Source organism: Lepeophtheirus salmonis, chromosome 12 (genome assembly GCF_016086655.4).
Source record: "Lepeophtheirus salmonis chromosome 12, UVic_Lsal_1.4, whole genome shotgun sequence".
NCBI lineage: Eukaryota > Metazoa > Arthropoda > Copepoda > Siphonostomatoida > Caligidae > Lepeophtheirus > Lepeophtheirus salmonis.
The window spans coordinates 6,142,192-6,156,427 of record NC_052142.2 but is presented as its reverse complement, the minus strand read 5'-3'; the positions used below and the strand labels follow the sequence as shown (position 1 = coordinate 6,156,427).

General features: G+C 30.5%; 1 protein-coding gene and 1 long non-coding RNA gene across 16 annotated transcripts in view; one reads left to right on the top strand and one right to left on the bottom strand.

The window, feature by feature from the left end:
• Positions 1-14,236, bottom strand: part of LOC121126968 (solute carrier family 25 member 36) — a 35,040-nt gene that overhangs the window by 18,428 nt on the left and 2,376 nt on the right. The gene's annotated exons all lie outside the window — the stretch shown is intronic.
• Positions 5,569-12,427, top strand: LOC139906859 (uncharacterized). The gene is made up of 2 exons (XR_011782949.1): positions 5,569-12,124; positions 12,189-12,427. It is a non-coding gene; the product is annotated as an uncharacterized lncRNA (long non-coding RNA).

Sequence of the window (14,236 nt, the reverse complement as noted above, 5' to 3'; positions counted from 1 at the left end):
TTTTGAGGAATAAAAAGTCGGATACTCCAAATGAGAGTGCTAAATTAAATTGAATTTAGAAAAACGAGAACACTTCCATGTATATCTGGGGCACACAAGCTTTTTTTGTCTAAAATGTCTATGGGAATTTGGGTGCCAATAAAATCACTTTTTGTGAAAAAGTAAGAAAATGAGGGTTCAAATGCATTCCTTTTGATAAAAAAATAAGATTAACAAAGTTTGAACAATTTTTGTGAATATTTAGAGGTACCTCAACAGACTTAAAAAATCATGCACATGATATAGATCTTGATGAAGATTGACAGATTTAATACAAATACTTAGTGTAATTGAACATATTTCAATAGACTTTTATCAATGTCAGTGCCATTGGCTTCAATGACAAGCTCCAAGCACCCCTGAAGACCTTGTACACGTTGATGATGTACTTTTTCTCATGAATAACAAGAATTTGTTCAAAGAGACTTGAGGTTTTCAATATTATTTTGCCAACTTATTCAGACATTGGACTCTACATGCCACCAAATGTAGTAATTCAGACAGTTAAGGTCTGGACTCTAGGGGGAGGGCAATAGGACTGTTTTTGGTCAACCAGGACTGTACCTACTTCGTGATGTGGGCAGGTGCCTCATCTTATTGGAAGAAGTATTGTCTCTAAATCTCTAAGTAGTCCGCACTAGTAAGCTTATAAGCCTTTAGAAACCACATGGGCACCATCTTGTCCCCAGTTGATGCCACGACTCTTAAAATCATCAAAGATGCCGGGTGCTAGATGTTGATACTTTCCTGAGGTCATAGATGGCCTGGTTGAATCAAATGACCTTATCATTCTGCTTATTAATAACTGAATAGGCAAAAATGAGACTTTTTCCACCATTGTGCTACAAGCTGTTTAATAGGCGCCTACAAACTTCAGGCAAACTTCTTGCCGTTGTTGAGTTAGAAGAGGCGTTTCTACATGTGTGAGATACTTAACAACACCCTTTTTTACCGTCTTGGACAGTATAGGCACCGACAGGACCTGAGAGTACCCCCAACTTTAATCTCATATTATTCACTAACGTGATAACTATTACTTATGAAATACAGTTAAAATATTGTTCAAATGAATATTTTTCTTCTTCTGATATTCCCGTTATATATGTATATTCCGTGTATTATTGCTTGATACAAAATAATTTATTACTATAGCCATTCGTCTACTATTTTAGAGAGCCGATGCTAGAATTTAATAATGAAGTGGTTTGCTCTGTTTAAGAAGCTGCTCTTATATGAAACATATTATTAGGAAATCTTTATTGGAGGAACTTATCCTCATTTCAATCATTTGAAATTCGTATTCCGTATATTAAAGAGTGAGAAGCTCTTTGACTACTGGCTACTTCAACTGACAACGTAAAATACAAATATACATAAAAATAAGTGTTGACAATATATTCGTAATTTCAAACGGCTTCAAATATTTCGGATGAGTGCTCTGAATTCCTCAACTTCAAATTAAGTTCCAGCTTTTTATAATAACAAGCATGCCTAATTGTACTTAATAAATCATATATATCTTTTTGAAATTTAGATATTTTGAAAACTTTTCGAGAATTTAGATCAATTATAAGGTCAGTTATTATATGTGAAAAAATATAAATTATCTAAAAAAAATTAGGAAAATTAAACAATAGAAATTATTTTTTTAAATAATAAGCGTCTTAAAGATAAATCCAAACAAATTTTGGTTTCAAGGTCAATTTCCGTGAATCTAACAAAGCCTATGTAAAAGCTGACCAAGGATTACTCTGTAAGCACGATGATGGTGAATATGGCTGTACAGAACTTGCTCCTCACTTCCTCTCTGCCACTACCCGAGGGCAATCGCTGCACAGAGATCGTGGAGCATTTCAAGATTCCTCCTCGTACGAAAAAAAAAAGATACGGCACGGACATAGAAACTGAAAATCGACAGATGAATCACCTATGGCAAGGTCGAAGTCGTTTCAAAGCAGAAGAGTAAGCAACCCACATCCATCATGGTACTCAGCGTTGTCTTGACTGAGGGCACTTCATACCACCCTTCTTCTCCCAGTGAATGCAAAGGTTCACTAAGAGGATCTATCTCAACGTCCTCAAGAACTCTGTTGTTCTGTGAATATACTAGGAAGCGTCTGGGCTTCCGTATTAGAACAAACAAGAAAGCGCAGTGTATTTGCTTCAGAAAATAAAGATTGATTGCTTTCTGCACTTCTGATTAACTTTCGGAGGATATCGTTTTTCCAAATTTCTTTATAGAAATTCCATATGCATAAAACCTCATGAAATTACTAACATTTCTTACAACTAATGTATAGGTCGCAGATAAGTATTTTTTCTCATTCCTATCTTTCTATTGAGTAATCTATGAAAAGAAAGTTTGCATTTTTTTGCTCACACAACTTCTGTATTGATTCTATAAGGCTCATTTCTTTTATAGAAGTCATATTTGTTGCTCTCTATAATGTCATTAGCTTACTAGTAATTCGCAATTTTTTCTCAAAAAGAAGCAGGAAAAAAAGGCCCAAAACTGAGTTTTTATTTAGCTAATTTTGGGTCAATTCTTCCCATCTGGAATTATGATTCAACTAAAACTTTTTTTTAAAATCGAAATTATAAAAAGAGAAGAGAGGGTATATCTCTGTAGATGGCCACTATGGGAATGAAAACATCTGAGAAGGCATTCATCTTTTTTCTCAAAGCTACTAAGATAATAGATGGTTACAATGAAGAGCACTTCTAGCATCCAAAAATCAAGAACTTGATGAAAGATTTTTAGGGTAAAAATACCTGAGTGTTTAAGAACAAATATGGTTCATCAACTACAAAGTACGCTGGTGTATAGTCAAATTATTGAGAAATTCCCATTTTATTCATATATTAAAGGCAAAATAGTTCATAGACTTACTTTGGTCAATTATGGGGTTCATGTTCAAATTTATGAGATTGGATGAGGTACTCAATAATATTACCTATAACTTAGTGTGTTCAATAAGTTAGACTGACTAAAATTGGCCCTGAGAAGACTTTTTAAATATAATTTAACTTATTAATAGCCTAAGATATTAATTAAAACGAATTTCTCAAATATTTATTCGCATTTCTCTCAAATATCTATATAAATAAATGATACACCAATTGACGTCATTGTTATCAAGTTTTTAAGTGTTATTTACCTACTTATTATATTAACTATGATCTAAGAAATTAATTCTGCCTCCTAAATCGATATTCGATATTCTACTATGTTGTGACACTTCGTTGTGTAGACAAGGAAGAACAAGAAATGGTTTGCAATCTTTACAGATTGGATTTTATCTCCAAGAAGTGGCCTTTCGTAAGGATCAGTCTTTGGGAATAATGAGAATTTCCAAAGATTCTTTTGAAATCTATGTTGTTAAATATTTTTCAGATGTGGATAAAAAGAACATAAAATGAAGCTCATTATTCGAGGAAAATATGTAACATGTAATCCAAATCACTTTTTCTTTCTTGTAGGGAATGTCCAAAAGTACCTTTGGTAATTTACATACTCATTCGAATTTCATCTGAAAAATTACTTGTTTATAATTATATATTTGAAGAAGCTCTTTTGACATATGGAATACATTGAAAGAAATAATATTCCTCTGATCAATAGTAAGAACAAGAGAAAAAACCTTCATTAATTATTGATTACTTTTCAAGCACTTCTACCTACAACTAACTTTCTACTTACCTTAACCCGTTATCAACCTCAACCCCTCTTCCTACTCCAAGCCTTGAACAGGTTTCCTAACTCATGCACTCATCCTACCTCTAGCTATCGTCCATGTTTATCACCAATAGGACTTTGAACAATATTTAAATAAAAAAGTGAGAAAATAAGTGGTATAAATTTAGTTACGACAATTATTTAAAAAATCAGGTCTACACAGAATAATAAATAGTTCAATTAATGTTTATCTCGCTAGGGTTGTTTTGTAATAAATTATAAAAGTTAATATATATAGCTAATAGGTATGTGATTACATATAGCTTTATATTCTGTTTACAGTGATAGTAATTTTTTCAATATTTTTTCGACGGAGATTTCGTATTTCCTTAGCAAGATTTACATATTTTTTACAGCTACACAATTCAACATAATACTCGAAATAATATTTTTTCCCCTAGCGTTAAGATTTAATGGCACACAGAGAAGAAAAGAAGAAGAAATAGTTGATTTTTTTGTAGCTAACATCAAATTGAAAAATAGTTACTTGGAAATTATTGTATAAATCTTAAAATTGTATCTAAGATGATAATAAACAGACATTATATTAAATTATCAGATTTATAAATAATATTTTCATATAAGATAAATTAATTTTGAAACAACTTTTTGAGGGATTATCTATTGCATTTTTTTAAAGTATTTAATAAAATAGTAGTGAAAAGTATAAATATGAATTAAACAATTATTACATTTAATACTTATATTTAATTAATTGTTAAAAATATTTACAAATAAAAAATAATATTTAGATAAAATATAATTATCCATATAGCTTAAGGATAGTAAACATCAATTCTCGAAGTAATAAATCTGTTTCTATTTGATGTACATGTATTTCTTAGTGAGTTGCTTTCGTGTAGATGTCCAATAACCGGCTGTATTGTTTTTCCTCATCCTATTCTTTAATTTTGAATTTATTTACATATTTCACCATGTCTTCCTCTGCATGATGTACCATTTATTATGGAATTCATATATTCGTTAACTGGATCACTTTGATCTTTGAATTATAACATAACCTGATCAAAAGTTAATCCATCCAATTTGTCCTCTCATTTATTCTATCTGTTGCTGAAATAACATTATCTTTTTCAATATTCCTATGAATAATTTGTAATTGAACTTAACCAGGATATCGTTTTAATTTTGTCCTATGCATACGACCTAACTTTATAGATTTCAGCATTAAAAAAATTATTTCTTCATTTATCATTTGCTTCAAATTATGAAAAGTATTATTTTTTTATGATTGAACTCTGTATTTACGACACAGGAAGTTATGATGTAGAATTAGCTACGTATATAGTAAGGCCTAACACTATTACGGAATTAATTTAAAAAAAATTATTTTCATGTTAGTTCTTCCAGTTGCATTCGTGTATTCAATCAGATTGCAAAAACATAAATATATTCATTCAAAACAAATCAACATAATAAATAAAAAATTTAGGTTATAATGTGTGCTATAATTATAGTGTCATAAAATTAAGTTTCTTTAAAATAAACATTTGAGGTTTACATAATCATTAATTAAAGATTGAAAACATTAAACATTTTTTATCCATTAATTATGTTATAGATATATTCTTAAATTAATTACATAAATAATTGTAAATAAACCAATGTAGTAGCAAATATAGTAATCTACATTTACATATTTAATAATAAAAATATTCATCATAAATTTAAATTAAACTTTGATTAAATTTAAACTAATAAGTATTTTGTAGGTTATCAGAGGTAATATAGTTGATCTCAGGCATTTAAAATTTCGTCACATGATAGTTGGAACACTTTTACTCACTTTACCGTTTATAAAATTTAAATATCTTAAAAAATGACAGAAATATTTTCTAAATCGTAGAAAAATGGCCAAAATTATTATATTCCTTTCCGGGGAAAACAGGCGTGTGATAATATTTCATATACCTAATAACTATTCTTGAAAGTCGTATGTTTTTTGGGCATTTAAAAATAAAGAACGGAATTGTTTTATATGAAAGAAGAATAGTTGTTCCAATTAGACTACGTAAGTCTATATTAAATGCTTTACACGACAGTCATCAAGGGATCGTACGAACCGAACAAAGAGCTCGTCAAACGGTGTATTGGTCAAATGATTGATAAGGAAATAGAAGAAAAAGTTAATTCATGTGACTTATCCCAACGATATCAGTCATCACAAGCCAAATAAGATATATGGAGTGAAAATGAACCAATCAATCGCACGTTTGAAGAGGTGTTGCTATATATATTTCAAATCGGGGAAAAATATTATTTAGTTATGGTTTACTGTTATTCTCTGTATCCATTTTTGTACTCATTTGTTAAATGCCCAAAGACATATTTTCTATGTTATAATTCCATTGAAATGTTGATCGAATGGGGTACCTCAATTCAAGTCAAATGAATGGAAGGAGTGGCTCAAAGAATGGGGGAGCATAGAAAGTCTTTATCTCCCTGAAAGCAATGGGCATACTGAAGCACGTGTAAAAGCCATGATGACTCTTGTTAAGAAGACCGGAAACATCAACGGCAAATTGTTTCTCAGAGCAATATTAGAATGGAGGAAAGCACTAAAAGACCATAGAAGAAGCCTACCAGAAATATTGTTCGTTCATCAAATTCAATCCGTTGTTCCAACAAATAACATCAAACTTAGAAAATTCAAAATCATTGACCAAGGTCGAGTGGGAGAAGAGAAGAAACAAAATATTAAAAAAAGCGAAATTCCTACCACAACCGAAAAACAAGAAATCAGGACACCATTCAAATGGGTGCTAACTTTAGAATTCAAAACAGTTAGTATGTTGTGGGACCTTATGGAAATAGTTGTTGAAAGAATCAACGTCCAAACGTCTAAGGTAAGGCTGAGAAATGGAAAGATTCTTATAAGAAACCGCAGGTTTATTAAACCTGATATATCTGTAAGTTTTGATGTAAATATAAATTATGTATGATAAAGTTTATATTTATGTTTATAGATAAAGTGTTATCATAAAAGAAAAGGGGCATATAGTATATTTATGTATGTATATATTATAGTAGTATTATTGGAATGGAATGTTAATTCAATTACATCCAACCATTGTTGTATGTATATATTAGTTATGTAATATAGATATATATAGAATATCACACTCAATGATTAAATTTATCGTGACTTTAGCGAGAAGAAATATTGGTCACTTCCCTTAAACTCCTCTAAATTACTTGTCATGCCAAGACTTCAAATTACTTTTATTGACGTTCAAAAACAACATTAATATAGAAACCAATCATTGCACAGTTAATACTTTTTCGAATTCTCCTTAAGTTATTAATCGATCATCAAGGTCAAGAAGTAATTTATGAATTGACTATATAAATATTTTCTAGCAAGATCCGGATCCAAAACGATGTCAACTCATCCTTATCTTCGTAAGTTAGTCATTGGTCAATAAACAACCAAATTCAGAGGATTAACTTTTTTGACATTACCATGCTCCATCTAAATAAGGATGAGAGCAAGTCAAAACTCTTTCTACAGAAATAGAGGCAAGGAAACAAAGATTAGAATTCCTCTTTGCAAATGAACGTTTCTCATGAACACATAAGATGTAGTCCCAAATAAAATGGTATTTGTTCGAATAATTAATAAAATCCCTAGCCATAAGTCATAATCTGATCAAATTATAATTAAAAAGAAGGAAACTTGCCACAAGAATTACGAACTATTGTTTACATTTATAACATTTAGATATTTTACGATATTACAAGAAAGAATTGGGCGTGTATACCAATAAAAATTTCATTAAAAAAAGCGTCTCTGATATACCTTGCCTCTAAGGATCTTGAATTCAAGTAATTAAATAATATTTTAAAAGGAAGGAAGGAAAAAACACTCGTTAAAATTGGTATTACGCCAAAGTAACTTATTTGAAGCGTAAATCTTTGCAATTTCATTTAAAAAAATAATTGGAACCAGATGGTCTAGCTCAGCTGCAATATTAATTGGTATTCAATATTACTAAGGAAAAAATCTATAAAAGGTTGACATATTTCTTTCGATCAAAACAAAGCAGCACTTCTAGGTATATACTACATATAATAACATCAAATCTTACTTCCTTCTATCTAAAAAGGATGTTTCATTAAGAAAATAAGGGAATTTCATTATGCGACCATAATATACAATTTAAATAATCAGTGAGTTGATAAAATTTGACTGAATTGAGATAAACATATGTTCTTAAGCATAAAATATTGCTAATTGTCTTGAAAAAGGAATATTGATTCACCTTAAGAGCCATCTAGTGAGTAAACAATAATTTATGAAAAAAGTCATCATTTGTACATCATATACCTTTACAGTATAAAGAAAAGAAGGGAGTATATTCTAAAGGTAGCACTGTATAAAAATTGCTCTACAAATTTTATCTTAATGAATATTTAGAGTTGACATTTTTGTAAGGAAAAAAAAAAAGAGTACAAGGAAAAGGCGGCAGCAAGACATATGATACTACTAAGTTAAGCCCCTTTTTAATATAGCTGTCAGTTACATGATTTGGGAAAAGAAAATTAATTACTTCTATAAAGAGAAGAACTTTCAACATTTAAAATAGTATTAGTGAAGAAAAAGATTGTAATTATATTTTAATTCATATGTATTTATTTAATAATGCATTTTAAAACAATTTACTCCAAAAATAGGCCATAATGCTTACTTCAGACGGAAAAGTTTAAACCTATACGACCTATTAAATAATCAACAAAAGGAAGAAAGATACCAACCCTTTTTTCTTTACTAATTTTTTAAGGTAATTTTTTCATTACAAAAATGTTAACTCTATTCATAAACATTTTCAGTATATGTTAAGTGTTGTATGAAATATGAATATATTTGAAAATGAATGAATCTCGCAGGAGTTCAGTTCAACTCAGATTAAAAAGACAAAGAAAAGAGAAATACTTTATTTAAAATTTAGAGAAATAAATAAGGTTTATTAACGAGCTTAAGTACTCCCTAACTCATCAAACTATATTTAAAAAAATTCTTAAGCTGTTATTGTTATTATTTTATTCTTTAAGCGAGAAAGTTTAAGTATTAAATAACTTCGTGTGAGAGTGGTCATGAAAAACCGAGAGTAAGACGGAGGATATGTAGGGGACTTATCTTCTATATTGTCAAAGCAAATGGTATATTCGTCAACACCTAATAATATGAGGTACTATAGTAATATATATCTATTAATATATTTCTCTTGTCCCATTATCACAGAATATTAAACATTTCTTCACATAACCCAATTTTTTTTTAAAAAGGTAATTTAAATATTTATATTTAAAATAAACTCTCTTTGCATAAAACCAATTAAAAACTGAAGTGTTATTCCTTTTCAAACAAAAACCATAAAATATGGTGATTTCTTAACCTTTAAATTGCATTTTCTCTATATTATATAATCGCATATAAAATAAAAGCACATACTTGAAAATCCATAAAATGTTGCTATTAATTAACTAACTTTAATGTAAATTTCTGATTTTTTTCTTACTCAAAGGTTGGCTCAAACCTATAACAAGGATAAAAATACTCAAAAAATCAAAACGATAACTCTCAAAACAAGATTGACACGAAAAAAACACTTACAGATTTGTGCTCAGTTTGTCGAGTAGTATTAAAATTGAATATAGACTTCAAAATATTATAGACAAAACAAAATTTTGTTGACTTGTTTTATTCATATATAAATTTAAAAAAATATATGGAACCATACTTTGTTCATGGTTTGCATCAAGAGCACTGTTAGAGGTCAGATTTTATGTAACTCTCAAAATGTCGGTAATCCCAGATATATAAAAGGTTGGTAATATACTATAAATACTTTTAAAAATGATTGTCCTCTTATCAGTCACTCCACCCACAAAAAAAAATAAAAAAATCTCAGTATTTTGTTGTCAAATGTTGATGTTTCGGCTTCTTTTTCCTAATTAGTGTTCTTAGCATTGATTGTTCGAATAAGAATTAGCTCGTGTTAAGCTGATATCAATCCCCTACAATTATTTTGGAAAGAACTGGCAAACTACCAACTAAATTTAGTACTGTATTATCCTTTTTGGTGGAGACGTTGTGAGACCAAATAAAAATAAATACATTCCTTATTTTGAAAGTTCTATCGTATCAGCTAGCAAGAAGCACTACAGTTTATTAATATTTTTGTCATTAGATATTTCATCTTACAAATCTGTATACATTAGGTTGGGAAAAAGTAATGTCGTATTTCCTGCCCTTTTTTTAATTAAGTATATATTGTTTAATATTGGTCTAATAGGATATTAGGTGTTGTTAAGAGGTGAGCGTATACTACTAACACAGTACAACAGTATTGCTCTTGGTAAGTTCAGTCTTGAATTATCGTGCGTCGATTATAGAGGTCACAAAGGAAGAAATTCGACATGTTATACATATTTACTATCTTAAAGGGAAAAACGCATCGAAAGCAACCAATAAAATTTGCTAAGTATACAGGGTCCATACATACTCTTTCGGTTGTGTTGCACGACAGTCAGATTTGTTTTTTTTAAATTAATAAAATACATTTTCACAACAATTTTGCCTTCTACTGTGAACAACTTGACCGTTTGAAACTGACAACTGAACAGAAGCAGCTTGCACTGGTGAATAGGAGAGGAATAGTGTTTCATCAAGACAACGCCAAGCCGCACACATCTTTGATGACATGTCAGTAACTCCAGGAGCTCAGATGGGAAGATCTTATGCATCAACCCTGCAGTCCCGACCAAGCACAAAGTGACTACCACCTGTTCCAGTCTAAGGCCAACACACATGGGGCACAAATTCGACTTCAATAGAGGACTGCAAAAATTGGTAGTCCTAGTTTTTTGCCAATAGGGACCAGGGCTTCTACGAACAGGGCATTATGAAGTTGGATTCACGTTAGCAAAAAGTTGTTAAACAGAAAAGGCCTACTTGAATTCAATCGGATGATTACAACACTTCATTTAAAAGTATTGAAATAAAGCGAAAAATACGAAATTACTTTTTTTCCAACCAATTATATAATATATAGGTTTGTCCTTTATGGGTATTCACACCGTTTAGGGTAGGAGGCTTAAATTTTGAATGGGTAACTCTTTTGAACATAGACTCTATATAGATTAATGAAGGTTATCAGCAAGACTGTGATCTACAAAATTAAGGAGAAATTGGAGATAAGGATATTTTCATAGCTGTAGATAAGACTAAATACAATCGGAAGCGATCAATGACATCTATATTGATGGGTCCTCTGGATGGCCGTTTCTTGGGTCGTCCTCATCTAATCAACATGATAAGACATAAAAGTTGAAAATGCTATTAATATTCCAAATTTTGTCGTCCAGAGTATTCAAAAAACTCTTGGTTTGGACTATGATAAAAATAAGTTTGAAGTTTTCATCAGCGAAGGAGGTTCCTACTGTAAAAAAGCGACGAATGCCTCCAAAGAAGCTACTCTCAATTGAAACTTATTACTTGTATAGCTCATGGACTCTATATCGTGGCTGAGCTTGGACGTAAAGAATTCCCTAAGACAAACGAGCTTGTTTCAGAATTAAAAAAAAAAGCTTTTGAATACAACGCGAAGAAAAAGGAACTTTACTTCTTCTTACCAAATTCCCTTACCTCCAGCATCTATCGTCATACGCTAGGGAACTTGTTCAAAAGAAGTTGTTTACTATTTCAATAATTTCTAATTTATCATCAAATATTTAAACAACCATAATGAAAAAGCATCATCGGTTGTTAAAGCTAGGGAGATTATAAATGACTTTATTTATGAAGAATGATCAATAATTAATAATAATCTTAACCCAATTACCGAGGTCATTACCACTATAGAATGGAATTCTCTTTACTTGTAAGCTTGACTATTGTTTAACATTGATACGTCGATATCAACTTAGAGCCATTCAAAACCAAATTAAATACATATTTAGATGAAAATACAGCGTACAACGATTTATGAGGCCTAGAAAATTCCGAGGAGACAAATTATAGGAACATACCTATTTTAAATTGTGACTTAGAGTAGATTTTCAGCATGTTGAGAGCCATTCATAACAAATTAAGGTTGTTTTTATCAGTAAATAGTGTCAAGGACATGGTAATTATGAAAATGTAATACTAAAATAACGGATTCATAAGGCTAAATTTTTTCCAAATAACTTTTTTATTAAATTAAATTTATTCATAAATAAATAATATGGTCAAGAACAATGGCTTGAATGGTCTCAAAGAGGTCTTTTGTTCAAATGTCGTACAAGTAGTTTGTCTAACATAACTTTCTTCTGGTAAAAACTAGGGTAAGCTATTATTGATTTATTCAAATATTCGAAAATAATTAAACAACTACTTTTTCAAATTTAGGATTGGCATATTGCTAAATGCTCATAATATCCGGGATAAGGTGTTAAAAAACTACAGTAATATGGACAAGAACAACTGTCTGATCGGTTTCTGTTATGTATTTCATATTTCCTTTCATGATGTTCTTATCTTCTTGTATATTCGTTATGTATTATAATACTGTATTTTACGTAGTATAAATAGTCTCGTATTGTGTAAATAAATTAAGAGTATAGTTAGAATACACATGATCTTATAAACAGTGTAACATTATTCCTCCACGTGAATTCTTCTCCTCGTGTCTCTCGGTCATCCTGGATCTCTCCACCTTATAAATAAGTTTGACTCTCTCGTTCGTCAAGACGCAACATTGGCGACGAGGATGGGATCAGGATCACGTGACCTCCTTGCTGTGGGATCGTCGGCGAAGCTAGCCCTGTTGGAGTTGGGTAGCCTTTTTTCGTCGATGGGGAGAACGCTCGTTCGTCTGCAGAAGGCGGAGCAATATGGACTGTGTCTTAGTTTGGGCCTCGTGGAGGAAGGAAGAGAACCTTGGTCACTTACAAGAAGTGAAGTGTGTGTCCGGGTCAGGGACCACATAATTAAAAGTGGATTTAGTCCTACGCAATTTTGGTGCTCTGCTGTTCCTACTCTCCCGTTCACATCATTGGTTAATGGATGTGGAACGGTCTCTCCTCTGGATAACTAATAACACCATTTAAATCTTGTTCTTACCAACATTAGTATACCATTTAAATCTTGTTCTTACCAACATTAGTATTTTTTTTTTTTTAACAAAAGGAAAATTACAATCTATATCCAACCAAAAAATACATATACTTAATTTTTGCTCACAATACCTCCAACATATACTTTTTGTTTTGATTTAAGCACACCACAATTGAGATAATTTTCAAATTCCTATTTATAAGTCTGGGATACAATAAAGGGGGATAGATAGCAAAAAGAGTGATTTTCACTCGACATAAAGAAGTTAATAATTCAGTAACTATAACGGGTAGTCATAAAAAAAATCACCACAACTTCGCAGCCTTATATCTCTCCTTCTAAATTAAGTAGAGGTTTTGTGAATTTGTACAGAAAGTTCCCATGTTGTTTTTTTACGATGGAGTCCCAACGAGAAAATATCTCCGCTCTCCTGGGCCTCAATGTCCACCATGTACCTTCGGAAAACCTGCACCGCCTTCCAACCTCGCCCTACATCGTCTCTTAAAGCGGCTATATTCATTAAAAATGGTAATCATAAGAACAAAAATATATTTGCATATATTATATAGTACATAAGCATAGATGCGCCAAATAGGGAATTTTTTCATCGAGTCGGTATGTAGTAAATATTACAATTATTTACAGAAAAGGCTTGAAAAAAAATAAAACTACACACATTAAACATTGTTTTGATGACAATGACTTTTAATAAAATATATATTAAATTTTAAGCCAAAGTTAATGAACATAACTTCTTAATCCAAAAATTAAATTATTTTGTTTTAATCTTCTATATTACAAACTGTTGACACAGCACAAAGTTTCCTTATTTATTTAAAAATTGTATATCCAATTTAAGAAGACAAAATATGCTAACAGAAAGCATCATAAAAAGTTATGTAAGTTAAATCATTAAATTAAATTGTAGCTTGGCATTGAATTTAAAATAAGTTAAAAATTAAATTGATATAATCTTAGTTTGATAGTTAGTTATCTGATTATTTTATGTTTAATACTTAATATGCTCTTATTATTGTACAACATATATTTAATTTATTAAAGTATTTGTAGACCATAATGACTTTTATTTTACCTAAAAATAAATAATAATACGAACAGAGGATATTGAACAGAGGACTATCCTCTTATCAAAAATAATAAACATTGAAAATGGGCATATCCATAATTAGTTCGAGTTAAGGTAGAGTAATAGAAACTTTCATGTTCGATAAAAACCTTCAAAAAGAGCCCCCCTTAAGCCTCCCTATGTGCCACTTCCACAAAATAGGTCTTCTAAGTGTGTTCGTCTTTGCTTTATTAGCCCTTCAAATCATATTAAA